Raw genomic sequence first — 14835 nt, forward strand, 5'->3', positions numbered from 1 at the left:
CCTTCTTGCTGTACGCATATGCTCCCTCCTCAAATTGGGGAAAACAGAAGAACCACAAGGGGGTCACCATTGGAACTGGAGCCCTTGGTTCCAGACCCAGTTCGGTCGTTCACTAGCTGTGCCCTCTTGAGCGAGTTCTTGAATCTATCCCAGGATCTTTATAAAGAAAATGGAGAAGAGCATAGCCGGCCTTGAGTGAGATAGGGGATGCGAGCACACTTCCAGAAGCGTGTGCAGGCTGGTCTCATCATCTCTCATTTCACTTCGTCAGACTGAAAACATCTCCAACGTAAGAAGGAAGTTGCTACCTAAAAGTTAGGAGGTCCACAAATAAACCTAAAGTAATACTTCAAGCTCCAGTCAACGTCCCCAAATCATCATCCTCATCCTACGTGCAGTGAAGCAAATCCCTCATAGGCCTCTCCACCACCAAACCCCCCTTTGGTTGAGACATTTATTTGCTCCGTGATCAACTTTAATTCAGAGCCAGCCTCCAGCGTTGCCCACGCCTGGGTGAAGCATGAAGGGGGTTCCAAGGAGGAGCCCAGCTGGGTGGGGAGCATGAGAGAAGCCAGGGGGGAAAGGTGTGGCCCGTGAGCACCCCTTCAAAAACGGCACCTTCTAAGAATGTTCAGAGCACCCTAATACCGTGGTGTGGCTGTCGGAAGACTAACGGAAGGGGGCAAGGGGGCCGGCGCAAGGAGCGTGGCTACAGACCACAGACCCCATAAGAGATCTTATTATTTTGAGTAATCTCTACACCCCACATGGGGCTCGAACCCACGACCCCGAGATCAAGGGTCGCAAGCTCCACCGACTGAGCCCGCCGGGATCCCCCAGCGCTTCTTTCTAATAGAAGTGTCTCTCCCCCAGGTCCCCAGGTCCCCAGGCCCAGGCGAGCCCCCCTCCCGCCCCCCTTGCTGCTCCTCTCGGCCTCCCCTTCCCTTTGCGGGGAGACTCAGCACCCTCCCCTCCTCCACAGAACGTTGCACAGGGGGGCCCAGGACGCGGGCCCATGCCTGGCCGCCGCACCCCCTCCGCAGGGACCGGCTCAGCCCAGATGGAAGTCATCTGGCCACGGCCTCACACTGAGTTCACCAAGGATCACGTCATGCGCGTCCACACCCACTCCCACGGGCCTCCCCGCGCCCCTCCCTCCCACCCACCGAGCATGGAAGCACAGGGGCGGGAGGCGCGACCAGAGCCCAGGGGCCCGACCTGGGCCAGCGCAGGGGGGCCAGGGGGCCGGGCCAGGGGCGCCCTCCGCTGCCGGTCCTTGCACCGCCCCGCAGAGGCACCTGGCCGTCGCGGCGCGGGGGCTGTCGGGAGGCCTCCGGCCACGAGGAGCTCCGGAAGGTTCTCTCCGGGCCTCCCCTTGTCTTAGCGCCCAGGCCGAGCCGCCGGGGGACGCCCACCCAGGGGCACCCAGCGGATAAAGGAGGCTGCAGATAGGGCCTCCTCTCCACTGCCCTCCCCTCCCCCCAGAGCCCGCGGCTCCCCCTCTGAGGCACCTGACCACGCCCGCCTGGGCCCTGGGGCAGCAGGGGGGGCAGCTCTCTGGAAGGGGGGGCAGCTCTCCGGAACCCTCCCGGCTCCTCAGGGGCCAGAGACTGGCTCCTCGCAAGAAACCCTGACACTAGCACAGACCGGGGGTTCTGAGGGGCAGGTGGGGGGGGCAGGAGGGCGGGGCAGGCCTGGCTCAGCCTGAGGTGTCTGAGGGGCAGGTGTGTGTGAGGGGAGCAGGCCCCGCGCAGGCTGAGGTGTCTGAGGGGCAGGTGGGGGGAGCAAGCCCTGCGCAGCTTGAGGTGTCTGAGGGGCAGGTGGGGGGGCAGGTGGGTGCGGGGGCAGGCCCGGCGCAGCCTGAGGTGTCTGAGGGGCAGGTGGGGGGGCAGGTGGGTGCGGGGGCAGGCCCGGCGCAGCCTGAGGTGTCTGAGGGGCAGGTGGGGGGGCAGGTGGGTGCGGGGGCAGGCCCGGCGCAGCCTGAGGTGTCTGAGGGGCAGGTGGGGGGGCAGGTGGGTGCGGGGGCAGGCCCGGCGCAGCCTGAGGTGTCTGAGGGGCAGGTGGGGGGGCAGGTGGGTGCGGGGGCAGGCCCGGCGCAGCCTGAGGTGTCTGAGGGGCAGGTGTGTGTGAGGGGAGCAGGCCCACGCCCCGGCCTCCCCCAGGGCCTCGGGGGCCCCGCCGCCGGGCCTCGCGCCGTTGCCCCCACAGGCTGCCCGCGGCCCTGCCAGCCACCCTGGGCGCCCCACGCGCACGGGCGCCCCGCGGGGCCCAGGCCGCGCCAGCGCAGAGACGGCCCAGGACGTGCCGGAACAAAGGCCGAGGACATGGGGCGCCGGCAGGGCTGAGGCCTAATTACGGCGGAGCCGCTCCCGCCGCACCTGGGGCGCAGTAAACAGCGCGGCCCCCGCGAGCCGGGGGGAGTCGAGAGACAGGGAGGCGACAAACCACAATTTGAATCATTTGGAGAGAAGCTATAAATATAATAATGAGTCATTTGTAAAATAGAACTTCATCCAAAAGCCTGGAAAAAAAAAAAAAAGCCGGGAAAGAAGTTCTTTGCTATTTCAGGCTAAATTGTCGGGGGGCCTGCCAGAGCCTGGGCCGCGTCTGGGGGGCGCTGCCCTCGCCGCCCGCCCCCCGGGCCTCGGGGCTCCGCGGTAAGAGCGCGGCAGCCCCGAGCCCCTCCCGCCCGGGCGAGGGGCCGAGCACCTGTGGGCGCAGGGAGGCCTGGGCTTCCGGAGGCTCCCCGGGGCCCGCCCTCCGAGCTGGGCCTGGGGGGGCGCTGTCCTGCTGGGCCGGGGAGGGGGGGCGGGGCGCGGGGCAGGCGGGCGGGGCGCGCGCTCTGGCCTCCATTGGGCCTCAGGGCCGGGCCGCTAGCCGCTCGGTGCTGCTCGGGCTGTCGCCTGTCTCCTAGTTGGGTTTAATAAGCCTACCTTCCTCAAAGGGAGGCCGAGAAGCTGAAATGAATATGTAAACCCTCAGTCATGGTAGCTCAGAAGGTTCTTGTTTCGGGGCGCCTGGGGGCCTTAGGCTCAGGGCGTGACCCCGGGGTCCCGGGATCGAGTCCCCAGTCGGGCTCCCTGCATGGAGCCTCCTTCTCCCTCGGCCTGTGTCTCTGCCTCTCTCTCTGTGTCTCTCATTCTCTCATGAATAAACAAAATCTTTAAAAAAAAAAAAAAAAAAAAAAAGGGCACCCGGGTGGCTCAGTGGTTTAGCGCGGCCTTTGGCCCAGGGCCTGGTCCTGGAGACCCAGGATCGAGTCCCACGTCCTGCTCCCTGCATGGATCTTGCTTCTCCCTCTGCCTGGGTTTCTCTCTTTCTATGTCTATGATGAAATAAAATCTTAAAAAAAAAAATGTTCTTGTTTCCCACTGAGCACTTGGTGCAACAGTGGAGCACAGGCCAGAGACGCCAAGACGTTCCTGGTCCAGCCCCAAGTGATGGTGGATAAGCCAAGGTCAGGTCCCCCTGCTTGTCCTGCAGTCGTTTCGTCACAACAACTTGCTTGGTGACCTGAGCAAACTCCTTCATCTCTGCGGCCAGAGCATCCCCTTTATCCCTCCGTTCTCTCTGGAAGCTCTGGAAGCTCTGCCTCGGCCTCAACTGCAGATGGGGTGGAGGGAGGAGGGTAGCGCCCGGCCTGATCAGAGCCGGAAGCCCAGGGGCACTCAAGCCCTGGGCGCACACCAAGCTCTATGCCCGCCTCCCCTGCTCTCTTCCCTCTTCTCACTAGGTCTCCCCCTCTTGGTCTTCCACCCCCAGACACAGCTGGGAGGCGACGATGAGGTTAGGGTGGAGGCTCGAAGCCTCTGTCTCACCAACACTGCTGGCTCCTGGTCCCTTGCTGGTGACAGTGGCCTTGACAACCCTGGGCTTCTTCCTCCCACGGCGGCCTGATACCCAGGGAGGCCAGAGAGGTCGACAGGAATAGTCTCCGTGTCATTATTCTGCCTTCTGCTGCCTCAGAAGCCAGAGCACCAGAGCCAGCCCTTGCCCGGAGGTAAGGGAGGACATTCCTGGTAGCAGGAAACTTCCAGACAACTCCTCTCTCACTAAGAGGGCATGCCTTTGCGCCTGCTGTCCGCACCCTCTGAAGTGAATTTCCTCCTCTCTTGGCCTGGGTAACTGTATTTTCTCTCCAATAATTGCTTCATATACCTGTCAGTGTTCATGTTCTCCTGAATGCCTTGCCAAGTTTTCTGTTTTTAGTTAGAATTAGAGAATCTTAAAGAAGATTCTTCTTTTTTCTCTCTTAACTCTCCTGAAGTCTGTAGCTCCCCCTCCACAGAAATGTCAGTCTTTCTCATTTTTTCTCTCTCCTTGCAAGTTTGCTTGTTTGTTTGCTTGTTCATTTGGGGTTTTTTTAATTTTTCTTTTTTTTTAAGATTTTAAAAAAATAAAAGATTTTATTTCTTTATTCATTAGAGACACAGAGAGGAGGTAGAGACACAGGCAGCAAGAGAATCAGGCTCCATTCAGGAATCCTGATGTGGGACTTGATCCCAGGACTCCTGGATTATGCCCTGAACCAAAGGCAGAGGCTCAACCACTGAGCCACCCAGGCATCCACATTTGTTTGTTTTTAATGAAAAAAATCTGGTGGTTTATCCTACAGAATTTCCCAAATCTGGATTTTTTTTTTTTTTTTTACTGAGACCAAGCAGTGTCACTTAAATGTTTTTCTTTCCCTTATCTATCCTGTAAATTGCTAGTTAGATCTAGAGGCCAGAATCAAGTTTGACTATTATGACCACTTTTTGTTTCTGCATTTTTGTCAAGGTTATTTCATACAGGTGTTGAAGTGTGTCTCTCTCGATGTGTGTGACATCTGGTTGTCTCCCTTTTTGCCATATTGTCAGCTGTTGTTCATTATTACCAAGATCCACTATACGTTAGAGGTTTCAAAATTGTGATATTCTAGTTATCTTACTCCTCCTTCATTTATTATGGAGCACCTCATTTCTTAATTGCCTGGTTCAGACCCAGACTTCAATCTAGTATAATTTTCCTTCTACTTGAAGGATTTTGTCAACATTACGTGTAGCGCACATCTGCTGGTTATGAATTCTTTCACATTTTGCCTGAAAATGTTTTCATTTCACTTTAATTTCTGAAAGATATTTTGGTTGGGTATAGAATTCTAGGGTGACATTTTTTTTCTTTCAGTACTTGAAAGATGTTGCTCCATTGACTCCTGACTTTCATTATTTTTTTTTTAATTTTTATTTATTTATTCATGAGAGACACACAGAGAGAGAGGCAGAGACACAGGCAGAGGGAGAAGCTCCATGCAGGAAGCCCGATGTGGGACTTGATCCCAGGTCTCCAGGATCAGGCCCCGGGCGGAAGGCCGCACTAAACCCCTGAGCCACCTGGGCTGCCCTGACTTTCATTATTTTTAAAAGAAGTCTGCTGTCATTTTTATCTTTGTTCCTTTATACATGGTGTCTTTTTTTTCTCCCCTTTGGCTGCTTGTAAGATATTCTATTCAGCACTGCTTTTAAGCCATCTGATTATGATGCACCTTTGTATAGTTTGGTTTCTTTTGCTAGGGGTTCATTGACCTTCTTGGATCCGTGGGTTTACAGTTTTCATCAAATGTGGAATATATTTGGTTATTTAAAATTTCTATTTAAGTAATCTCTACACCCAATGTGGGGCTCAAACTCATGACCTTGAGATCAAGAGTCACACACTCTTCCAACTGAGCCAGCCAGGGTCCCTGGCCATTATTTTTTTTAATATATTTTTTTGCCCTCATTTTCCTGAGACTCCAATTACACATATGTTAGGCCCCACAAGTTTTCTCAGAGATCCCTGATGTTCTGTTCTTTTCTTTTTCCCCCTTTCCCCTTTATGGATAGTCTCTATGTCTTCACATTTACTAGTATTTTTTTCCTCGGTGTCTAATCCCATCCAAGTTATTTTTGCCCATCATATTATATTTTTCATCTCTAAAAGTTTTGTGTTTTTTTAAATAAATTTATTTTTTCATCTCTAAAAGTTTGATTGAATCTTTTTTATACCTGCCATGCTTTTACTTAACATAATTAATCTCTCATTCTTGAACATCATATGATTTTGTCTACTAATGTCCTTATTCTAACATCTATGTCATTTCTGGGTCTACTTCCATTGATTGATTTCTTTTCTTTGTTATAGGTCATATTTTCCTGATTATTTGCTTACCTGGTGATTTTAGACTGAATGGCAAACATTGCAAATTTTCCCTTGTTAGATGCTGGACTTTTTTGTATTCCTATAAATACCCTTGAGCTTTGTTTTGGGGCAGAGTTAAGTTACTTGAAAACAGTTTGATACTTTCAAGGCTTGCTTTTAAGTTTTGTTAGTTGTGACCAGCATATTCATTAGTCTAGAGCTAATTTTGCCCCACTATCAAGGTAATCCTCTTCTGAGTACTCTTTCTGATGTCTTGTGATGTATGTATGAGGTTTGCCATTCTGACTAGTAGAAACACAAACTATTTTTTGCCTTGTGTGCATTCCAGAGATTATTTCCTCTGCTCCTTTTTCGTGGTTCCTTCCCCAGATTCAGGTGGTTTCCTCACTCACATGCTCTGACCAGTATTCAGCTAAGGACTCAAGGGAGCCCTCTGCAGTTTTCTGAATATCTCTGTTTCTGTCTCTTCTTTTTTTTTTTCTTTTTAAGATTTTATTTATTTATTCATGAGAGACACACAGAGAGAGGCAGAGACACAGGCAGAGGGAGAAGCAGGCTCCATGCAGGGAGCCCAATGAGAGACTTGATCCCAGGACCCCAGGACCACGCCCTGGGCCAAAGGCAGATGCTCAACCACTGAGCCACCCATGGATCCCTCTGTCTCTTTCTCTGTTTCTCTTTCTCTCTTCTCTCCTTCTTCCCCTCTTCATGTCTCACTCTTCTCTGGTATTCCACCCTGAAAACTCTAGTTGCAGCCTTGGCCTCCCTAGACTCCCTGGTCCATCTCCTCAACTCTGAGAGATTGCTGGGGTCTACCTGGCTTCCCCCTCTTTGTGTCATAGCCTGGGAACTCTCTCAAGAAAGAAGGTTGAAGCAATCATGGGGCTCACCCTGGTTGTTTTCCCTCTCTTGAGGATCATTGTCCTGTGCTATCTGGCATGTCTGAAACAATTGTTTTACATATTTTGTACAACTTTTTCATTGCTTCAGGTGGTAGGGTAAATTCCATCTGTTATTCCATCTTGGCCAGATACTGAAGATGGCCTGGTTAACTTCCACTTAAGTTTATATATTCAGGCCAGGATCCTACTCCCAGAAGATTTCCCTATACCCTACCATCATCTCCACCACTCCAACTTGTATGCCCTTCCTTAGTGAGCTTATAATACCCTACTTGTGCATGTGATTATTGTTCATGAGTCTCTCTGCAGAACCACTATGTTCCTCTCTAGTCTGTGAGCTCATTTGGGGTAGGTTTGTACCTACACATCTTTGTAGCCTCCCTGATGTTTGGCATACAGTAGGTGCTGAATTAACTATTTAGGAGACTGAATAAAGAGAAATCCGTGGTCACTTGGCAATCACCAGCCAGAACTAAACAACAATATGGCCATACCTATAACTGCTGTGTGCTGTTAGACTTGCTGTAAACAGTGGGCACTAACCCTGTCAGCTGTCCTCTGGGCACTTCTCTTTTCCTGACCTGAACTGGCAGTGTCCAGAACCCTCCCAAGAATGTGGTTTTAAATATCCTGACCTTGGCAATTCCAAGGCCTTTGATGATGTGTGGAGTTGAGACACATGAGTCACCCAACGTGCCAGAAAAGTATAATTGCTTCACCTAGGCTCTCAGAACACTCCCTGTCCTGAGGTGTGGTGGAAGGAAGAAAATAAACATGAGAAGCCCAATAAACACTCTCTCCAACCTGTGACACATTCCTCACCCCTACGGATGTGTCCAGAACTCTCTGCTTCCTTAAGAGGCAGTGACAGAAGATCCCAGGCATATTCACTGCCAGCTCAGTGGGGCTATGGCTAACCTAGTAGGTGCAAAGCAGGATCAAGCAGAAACAAGGATCAGGAAGCAGGAATCCAGGCCAGATCCATGGTCTACACACTTCCCAAATCCATGCTGGCTCTGGAAACCCGTGCTTTTCAGATCTAGTAGACAAGGCTCTGTGACACTCCCATGCTGTGCCTACATGGTGCTAGTGACCGTGAAGACAGAAGAAGTGCTGCTGCGAGTCCTTAAGGAATTTAATATTTCCCTAACTGCAGTGTCTCCCAAAGTGGGATTCCCTCGTCACCTGTCTGTGAATCATTGAGGATATTTGTTAAAAATGCTTATTCCTGAGCCCAATACCAGATAAAAAGAGTCATATTTGGGGGGGAATGAAACCCCAAAATTGATACTTCTGATAAAATGCTTATGTACATAAGAAGTGTCAGAATTGTGGCTTTCATGTTTTATGAATCACAGAACTATGTTTTATGAAACATAAAACTTCTATGGCCTTCATAGAAGAAGGTTGATTCCCTGTGTTTGGGGACCTGAGAGTCAGAAAGTCTCTAGACTTAAGAGTTTCTTACGGCACTATATGTCCCTTGGTAGGCTTCCAGTCTGTTTTGCCCACGGTGTCTTCCATGAGCTAGTATATAAAACCAGAGATCTCGCCGAGACTAGTCTGGGTCTAGAGTCTGGTATGCAACAGGCCTTCCAGACGTTCAGCCTGACCTTTAGTCTTAGACTATATCTTAGAACAACTGGGGAGAAACCTTGAATATGGTCCTTGCCTTTAGGCTATATCCCGCCTACATCTCTGGGGGGGGGTTGATAGATCCCTGTGTCTTGGAGGTAGTAAAAAAACAGGAGGTGTTTAAGAAAGGGCTAGAGAGCAGAATTAATCCATATCTCAGTCTTATCTCATGCCATGTATTCCCCCCCCCCTTTTCTGCTTATAGTAACATACCTTGGGGCAAAATTTTTGGGATTTTCCAGTCCTGCCAGTTTCCAGAATCTCAGCCACAGCCACAGTAGGTGAATGATCTGCATCCCAAGATATAATACTATACCAGATAACTAGCTGTAACAGATCACCAATGTCTCAGCCCAAGATACAGGTGTTCTTACTGCTTTTCATCTTGCCTCCTTGGTTAAATTAATTCCATTTTGGTGGGCGGGGGAGGGGGGAGTCCTGCCTCTTGAAATCCCTCCACACTCATGGTACTAATTTCTCTACTAGTTAGGTCTCTTAGGTCACAATAAACAAAAATCCAACTCAACTGGCTCAAGGAGTAAAGAGAATTTATTTGCTCACATTACTCTAAACTCCTGAGGAATAGCTGCCCCTGAGCAAGGCTTGATCCAAGAATTCACACAATGTCACCAAGGACTCGGTTCCCCCTTTGCCACACAGCCTTTCACGGTGGTTTTGTCACAGTGTGGTTTCATATAGTGGCCTTCCAGGAGCTCCAGGTTCTCCCACTGCAGTCATAAAGTGGCACCCGCAATCCCAGACTCACATCTTCATACTAGTAACTGCTTTACAGGTTCTGAGACTCCTGTTCTCCCCTTCATTTGAAATGGGTCAAGTGCCCACCCCTGAGCCAGCCACTCTGACCAGTGCACTGATTAGCTAGGGGGTGACTGGGGACAAGAGTCCATCCTCCCTGAATCCCTGGGCTGGGAATAAGTGAAATCCTCTAAGGGGAAGCCATGTACTGTGGCAGGTGTATGGAATGGGCACTGAGTAGACAACAAATAAATTTAGGAGCCACATGTAGAGGGAAACAGACACCTAAATGCTATTATCAAAATGAAGTTAGGACTATAACAGAAGTGAGGACAACATTAACCAGTGGAATACAAGAAGGTGCACCGACGTCTGCCTGGAGAAATGTAGACAGGCTTTCTCAAAGGAGGAATAGCAGCTTTCCAGATACACAGGGAGGCAAAGGATGGAGGAGGGCATCCCAGGCCAAGAAACAAAGCATAGATGAGGGTACGGAGGCTGAGAAAGTGAGGCACATTCAGGGCACTCCGAGTCCTGATGGAGGGGTGGCTGGGATGGAGAGGAATGCTCGCCAATGGAGCCGGCCCGGTAGGCAAGTGCTAAGCCCCCGGCCACACCGTGGGTTCACAGAGTCACCAGGTAGGTGACAGGGAGCTTCTAAAGAGATTTGAACAGAGGAAGGACATGAGACTTTCATTCTAGAACAAGGATCCTGGCCACAGAGTGCAGGACGTGTTAGAGAGGTGCAAGGTCCCAGACCTGGTCCCACCCATCTCCCCCTGTCAGTGACTGGCATTGTCACTCTCCATCTGTGGGAGTCACTGGTGTTGTTCACCTAACAGGTGCAATTCCCCCACTGCCAGTCACACACCAGGACTGCATTCCCCTGCCCCCTTGAAATGAGGGGAGGCCATGGGACTTGTTTTGGCTAAAGAACACAGAGAGGGGACACCTGGGTGGCTCTGCAGTTTGGTGCCTGCCTTCAGCCTGGGCGTGATCCTGGAGACCCGGGATCGAGTCCCACATCGGAGCTTGCTTCTCTCTCTGCCTCTCTCTCTGCCTGTGTCTCTGCCTCTCTCTGTATCCCTCATTAATAAATAAATAAAATCTTAAAAAACAAAAAGAAGAACACAGTTCATTGTAATGGATTTGCCGCATCGCCTTTTGCTGCCTCAAGTGACCGTGGAAGCATGCCCTGAGACACAGCCTCTGTTACACTCATCCTGGATGACAAACTCTCTTGCCAATGTGTGAGTGACACATGGCCAGAATGAGAAGTGAACCTTCGTCCTATTAAGCTACTGAGATTGGGGGCGTGTTTGTTGCTTTGACATAACCTAACCCTAAGTGCCAAGTGCTAAGTGATGCGCCCCCCATTTGCCGAGCCAGAAACCCAGCCACCATCACAGGCTCCTCCCATGCTCTCACTTCCCACCTCCATGTCCTCCTGGATCTACCTCTGTGTATCTCTCCAACTCATCCAGTTCCTCTATCTCCACTGCCACTGCTCTGGTCTCGTACATCATCCTCTTGCCTGGTCAACTGTCACTCTCCCCCAACTGCTCTCTTTCTCTCATCTTGTGCGATCCGTTTATTTTTTTCCATATTTAAATCAAAGTGATTTTACTAAAATTCCAGTTCCATCCCAACACTCTCCTGCTTTAAATCCTTCAGGTTTCCCATTTCCTTTAGGATAAAGTCAGTACTTGCTCAGAAGGCTTGCCAGATTCTGCATGATTTGGCCACTGTCTACCTCCAATCCCTCTCTCTTCTCTTGCTCCTTCACGCTTGAAATAAACCGACCTCCCTTCAGTGTCTTAAATTTGCTCTGATCTTCTTGAGCTTTCACACTGGCTTTTCCCTTGGTCTGAAACCTCTAGGCTTAGCCAATTCCTAGCCCGGCCTCAGGTTCCAGCTTAGTTGTCACTTGTTCCTGAAAGCTTTCCCTGAGCCTCTGGTTCTGAATTAGATCCTCTTCTGCAGACTCCTTTGTGCTTAGAGTGCCTTGAACCTTTTATAGGCCATCATTTGTCTGGTATCACTGATACCTACTAAGGGGTAAAGAGGTCATCATCCTGGTCCTCGAGCAATGACCATCTGTTCTAAGGGGGTGACAGCAGAGGCAAACCAGGAAGAGAGCGACTCGCTGGTTTCAGGACTGGGTGAGAAAGGGAGGCCAGTGTCACAGTGGGGAGTTCAGATCGTATCTAGGTGGCAGGAGCTGCAGCAGGTGTTAGGAGCTGCACACTACGTGTCCCGGGGCCAGCCTGTGGTTGGGCAGCAGACATGCCCCCCCGCCCGGCCCCCTCGGGCCTGTACATCTCTGCTCTCTGGCCTGCGAGCCGGCAGAGAGCCCACGTGGGGCCTGACCCCAGGACCCCTGGATCATGGCCTGAGCCACCCAGGTGCCCTGGAGTTTGTCTTCAATGACAAGCCTCTTCTGCATCTGCCCCCGTTGCTCTCAAATGTGTGCAAAAGCCTAAGTCCGCATCACCTGTGGATTTGATTAAAGTGTGCTCACCTTGCTGCACTGGCCCTGGCCGCTGCATTCTTCGGGCCTTATCTCATGCGCACCCCGGCTTCATTCGCATCCTCACACTAGTAAGTTGATGGCCCTTGCACTTGCACAGCCTAGGAGGACAGATGCGAGGCAGGCAGGCCTCATATTCTAGCACTGCGCTTGCCTGCACTTCACAGATACTGCTTTTTTTACACATTGAAGGTTTGTGGCAACCTCATATCGAGTGAGTCCGTTGGTATCATTTTTCTACTTCATGTCTCTGGTCTCACATGTTGGTTTCTCATGCTAATCTGTGATCAGCGATCTTTGATGTCCTATTGTAATTGCTTGGGGGTGCCACAAGCTGCACCCATGTAAGATGGCAAGCTTAATGAATGAAAGGGGTGTGTGTTTTGACTGCTCCACTGATTGGCCCTTCCCCTGTCTCTCTCCCTCTTCCTCCAGCCACCCCATTCCCTGAGACATAACAGTATTGAAATTAGACCAGTGAATAACCCTGCAATGGCCTCTAAAGTGTTCAAGTGAAAGGACAAGCTGCACATCTCGCATTTTAAATCAAAAGCTAGAAATGACTAAGCTTAGGGGCGCCTGGGTGGTTCAGTCAGTTAAGCAGTTGCCTTCAGCTCAGTCATGATCCCAGGGTCCTGGGATGGATCGCCACACTGGGCTCCCTGCTCAGTGAGGACCTGCTCCTCCCCACCCCTCCTTCTCTCTCAAATAAATAAATAAATAAATAAATAAATAAATAAATAAAAATAAAATCTTAAAAAAGAAAGGGGTGGGGGGGAGAAATGACTAAGCTTAGTAAGGAAGTCATGCCAAAAGCTAAGACGGGCTGAAAGCTAGCCTCGTGTACCAAACATTTAGCTGAGTCGTGAATGCAAAGGAAAAGTCCCTGAAGGAAATTAAAAGCGATACTCCAGTGAATATATGAATGGTAGGGAAGTGAAACAGCCTCATCGCTGATATGGAGAAAGTTTAGTGGTTCAGCTAGATGATCAAACCAGCCACAACATTCCCTTCATCCAAAGCATAATCTAGAGCAATTCTAGATTGTAAACCTCTTCAATTCCATGAAAGCTGAAGGAGGTGAGGGAGCTGCAGAAGAAAAGTTTGAAGCTAGCCAAGGTTGGTTCATGAGCTTTAAGGAAAGAGGCTGTCTCCGTAACATACAAGTACAAGGCAAAACAGCAAGTGATGACGTAGAAGCTGCAGCAAGTTTTCCAGAAGATCTGGCTAAGATCATGAAGACAGCTACACTAAACAACAGATTTTCAATATACATCAAATAGCCTTTCTCAGATGATGCCATCTAGGACTTTCATAGCTAGTGAGAAGTCAGTGAGGAGCTTCAAAGCTTCAAAGGACAGACCGACCGTCCTGTTGGGGCTAATGCAGCTGGTGACTAAGTTGAAGACAACGCTCACTGACCATTCTGAAAATCCTAGGGCCCTTATGAATTATGCCAACTCTACTCTGCCCATGCTCTGTAAAAGGAAAAACAAAGCCTGGATGACAGCACATCTGTTTACAACATGGTTTATTGACTATTTTAAGCCCACTGTTGAGACCTACTTCTCAGGAAAAAACAGATTCCTTTCAAAATATTACTGCTCATCGGCAATGCACCTGGCCACCCAAGAGCTCTGATGGAGATGGCCAAAAAGGCTGTTGGACAACATTGTTTCCATGCCTGCTAACACAAATCCATTCTGCAAATCAAGGAGTAATTACTTAAAGTCTTATTATTTAAAAAATACATTTTGAAAGGCTATATAGCTCCCATAGATAGTGATTCCTCTGATGGACCTGGGCCAAATAAATTGAAAACCTTCTGGGAGGATTAATCATTCTAGATGCCATTAAGAACATTCATGATTCATGAGAAGAGATTAAAATATCAACATGAACAGGAGTTTGGAAGAAGTCGATTCAAACTCTCAAGGATGACTTCAAGGGGTTCAAGACTTCGGTGGAGGAAGTCACTACAGATGTGGTGGAAATAGCAAGAGAACTAGAATAAGAAGTGGGACTGAGTCATTGCAATCTCATGGCATAACTTCCCCAAATGAGTAGTTGCTTCTTATGGATGAGCAAAGAAAGTGGTTTCTTGAGATCAAATCAACTCCTGGTGAAGATGCTGTGAAGACTGTTGAATAACACAGCTGAAGAGACTTAGAATATCACGTAAGCTTAGTTGATCAAGCAGCAGCAGGGTTGAGAGGATTGACTCAGGTTTTGAAAGCAGTTCTACTGCGGGTAAAATGCTAGCGAGCAGCATCACATGCTACAGAGAAATCATTCATGAAAGGAAGAGTCAAATGACGCAACAAACCTTATTACTGTCTCATTCTAAGAAATTACCATAGCCTGGGAAGGAAAGCAAAAAGACGTGGCCAGAGAGGCAGCTGCAGAGAGGTATCGGAGGGAGACCTGTCCTAGAAACCAGGACAGAAGAGGGCCCAGGAGCAGGAAGTAGGGGGGACACAGCAAAGAAGGAACTGGATGGAATGCACCCATTGGCTTCTGGTCACTGAGAAGTCACTGGTGACCCTCCAGTTTCAGTATAATTAGGGGCAACAGGCAACCAATGAAACTCATTAGATAAACGCCCTGCCTCCCGCCATTTGGAGGGACAATCCTGACGTCCCTCACTGGGTCCTCAGCAGGATTGAGCCCCAGTAGAACAAGTTCAGAAGTAAACCCTTTACTGACTTGTCTTCCTCTCCTGTTTCTTCCTCTCCACTCTGTCTCCCCTGCAACCCGGAGTCTGCTCCCACATAGACTATTAGCATTTGAGTCCTCTTTCAGGCTCTGATTTCAGGGAGATCCAAATTAGGA

The sequence above is a fragment of the Vulpes lagopus genome, chromosome 5 (genome assembly GCF_018345385.1).
Source record: "Vulpes lagopus strain Blue_001 chromosome 5, ASM1834538v1, whole genome shotgun sequence".
NCBI classification, from domain to species: domain Eukaryota; kingdom Metazoa; phylum Chordata; class Mammalia; order Carnivora; family Canidae; genus Vulpes; species Vulpes lagopus.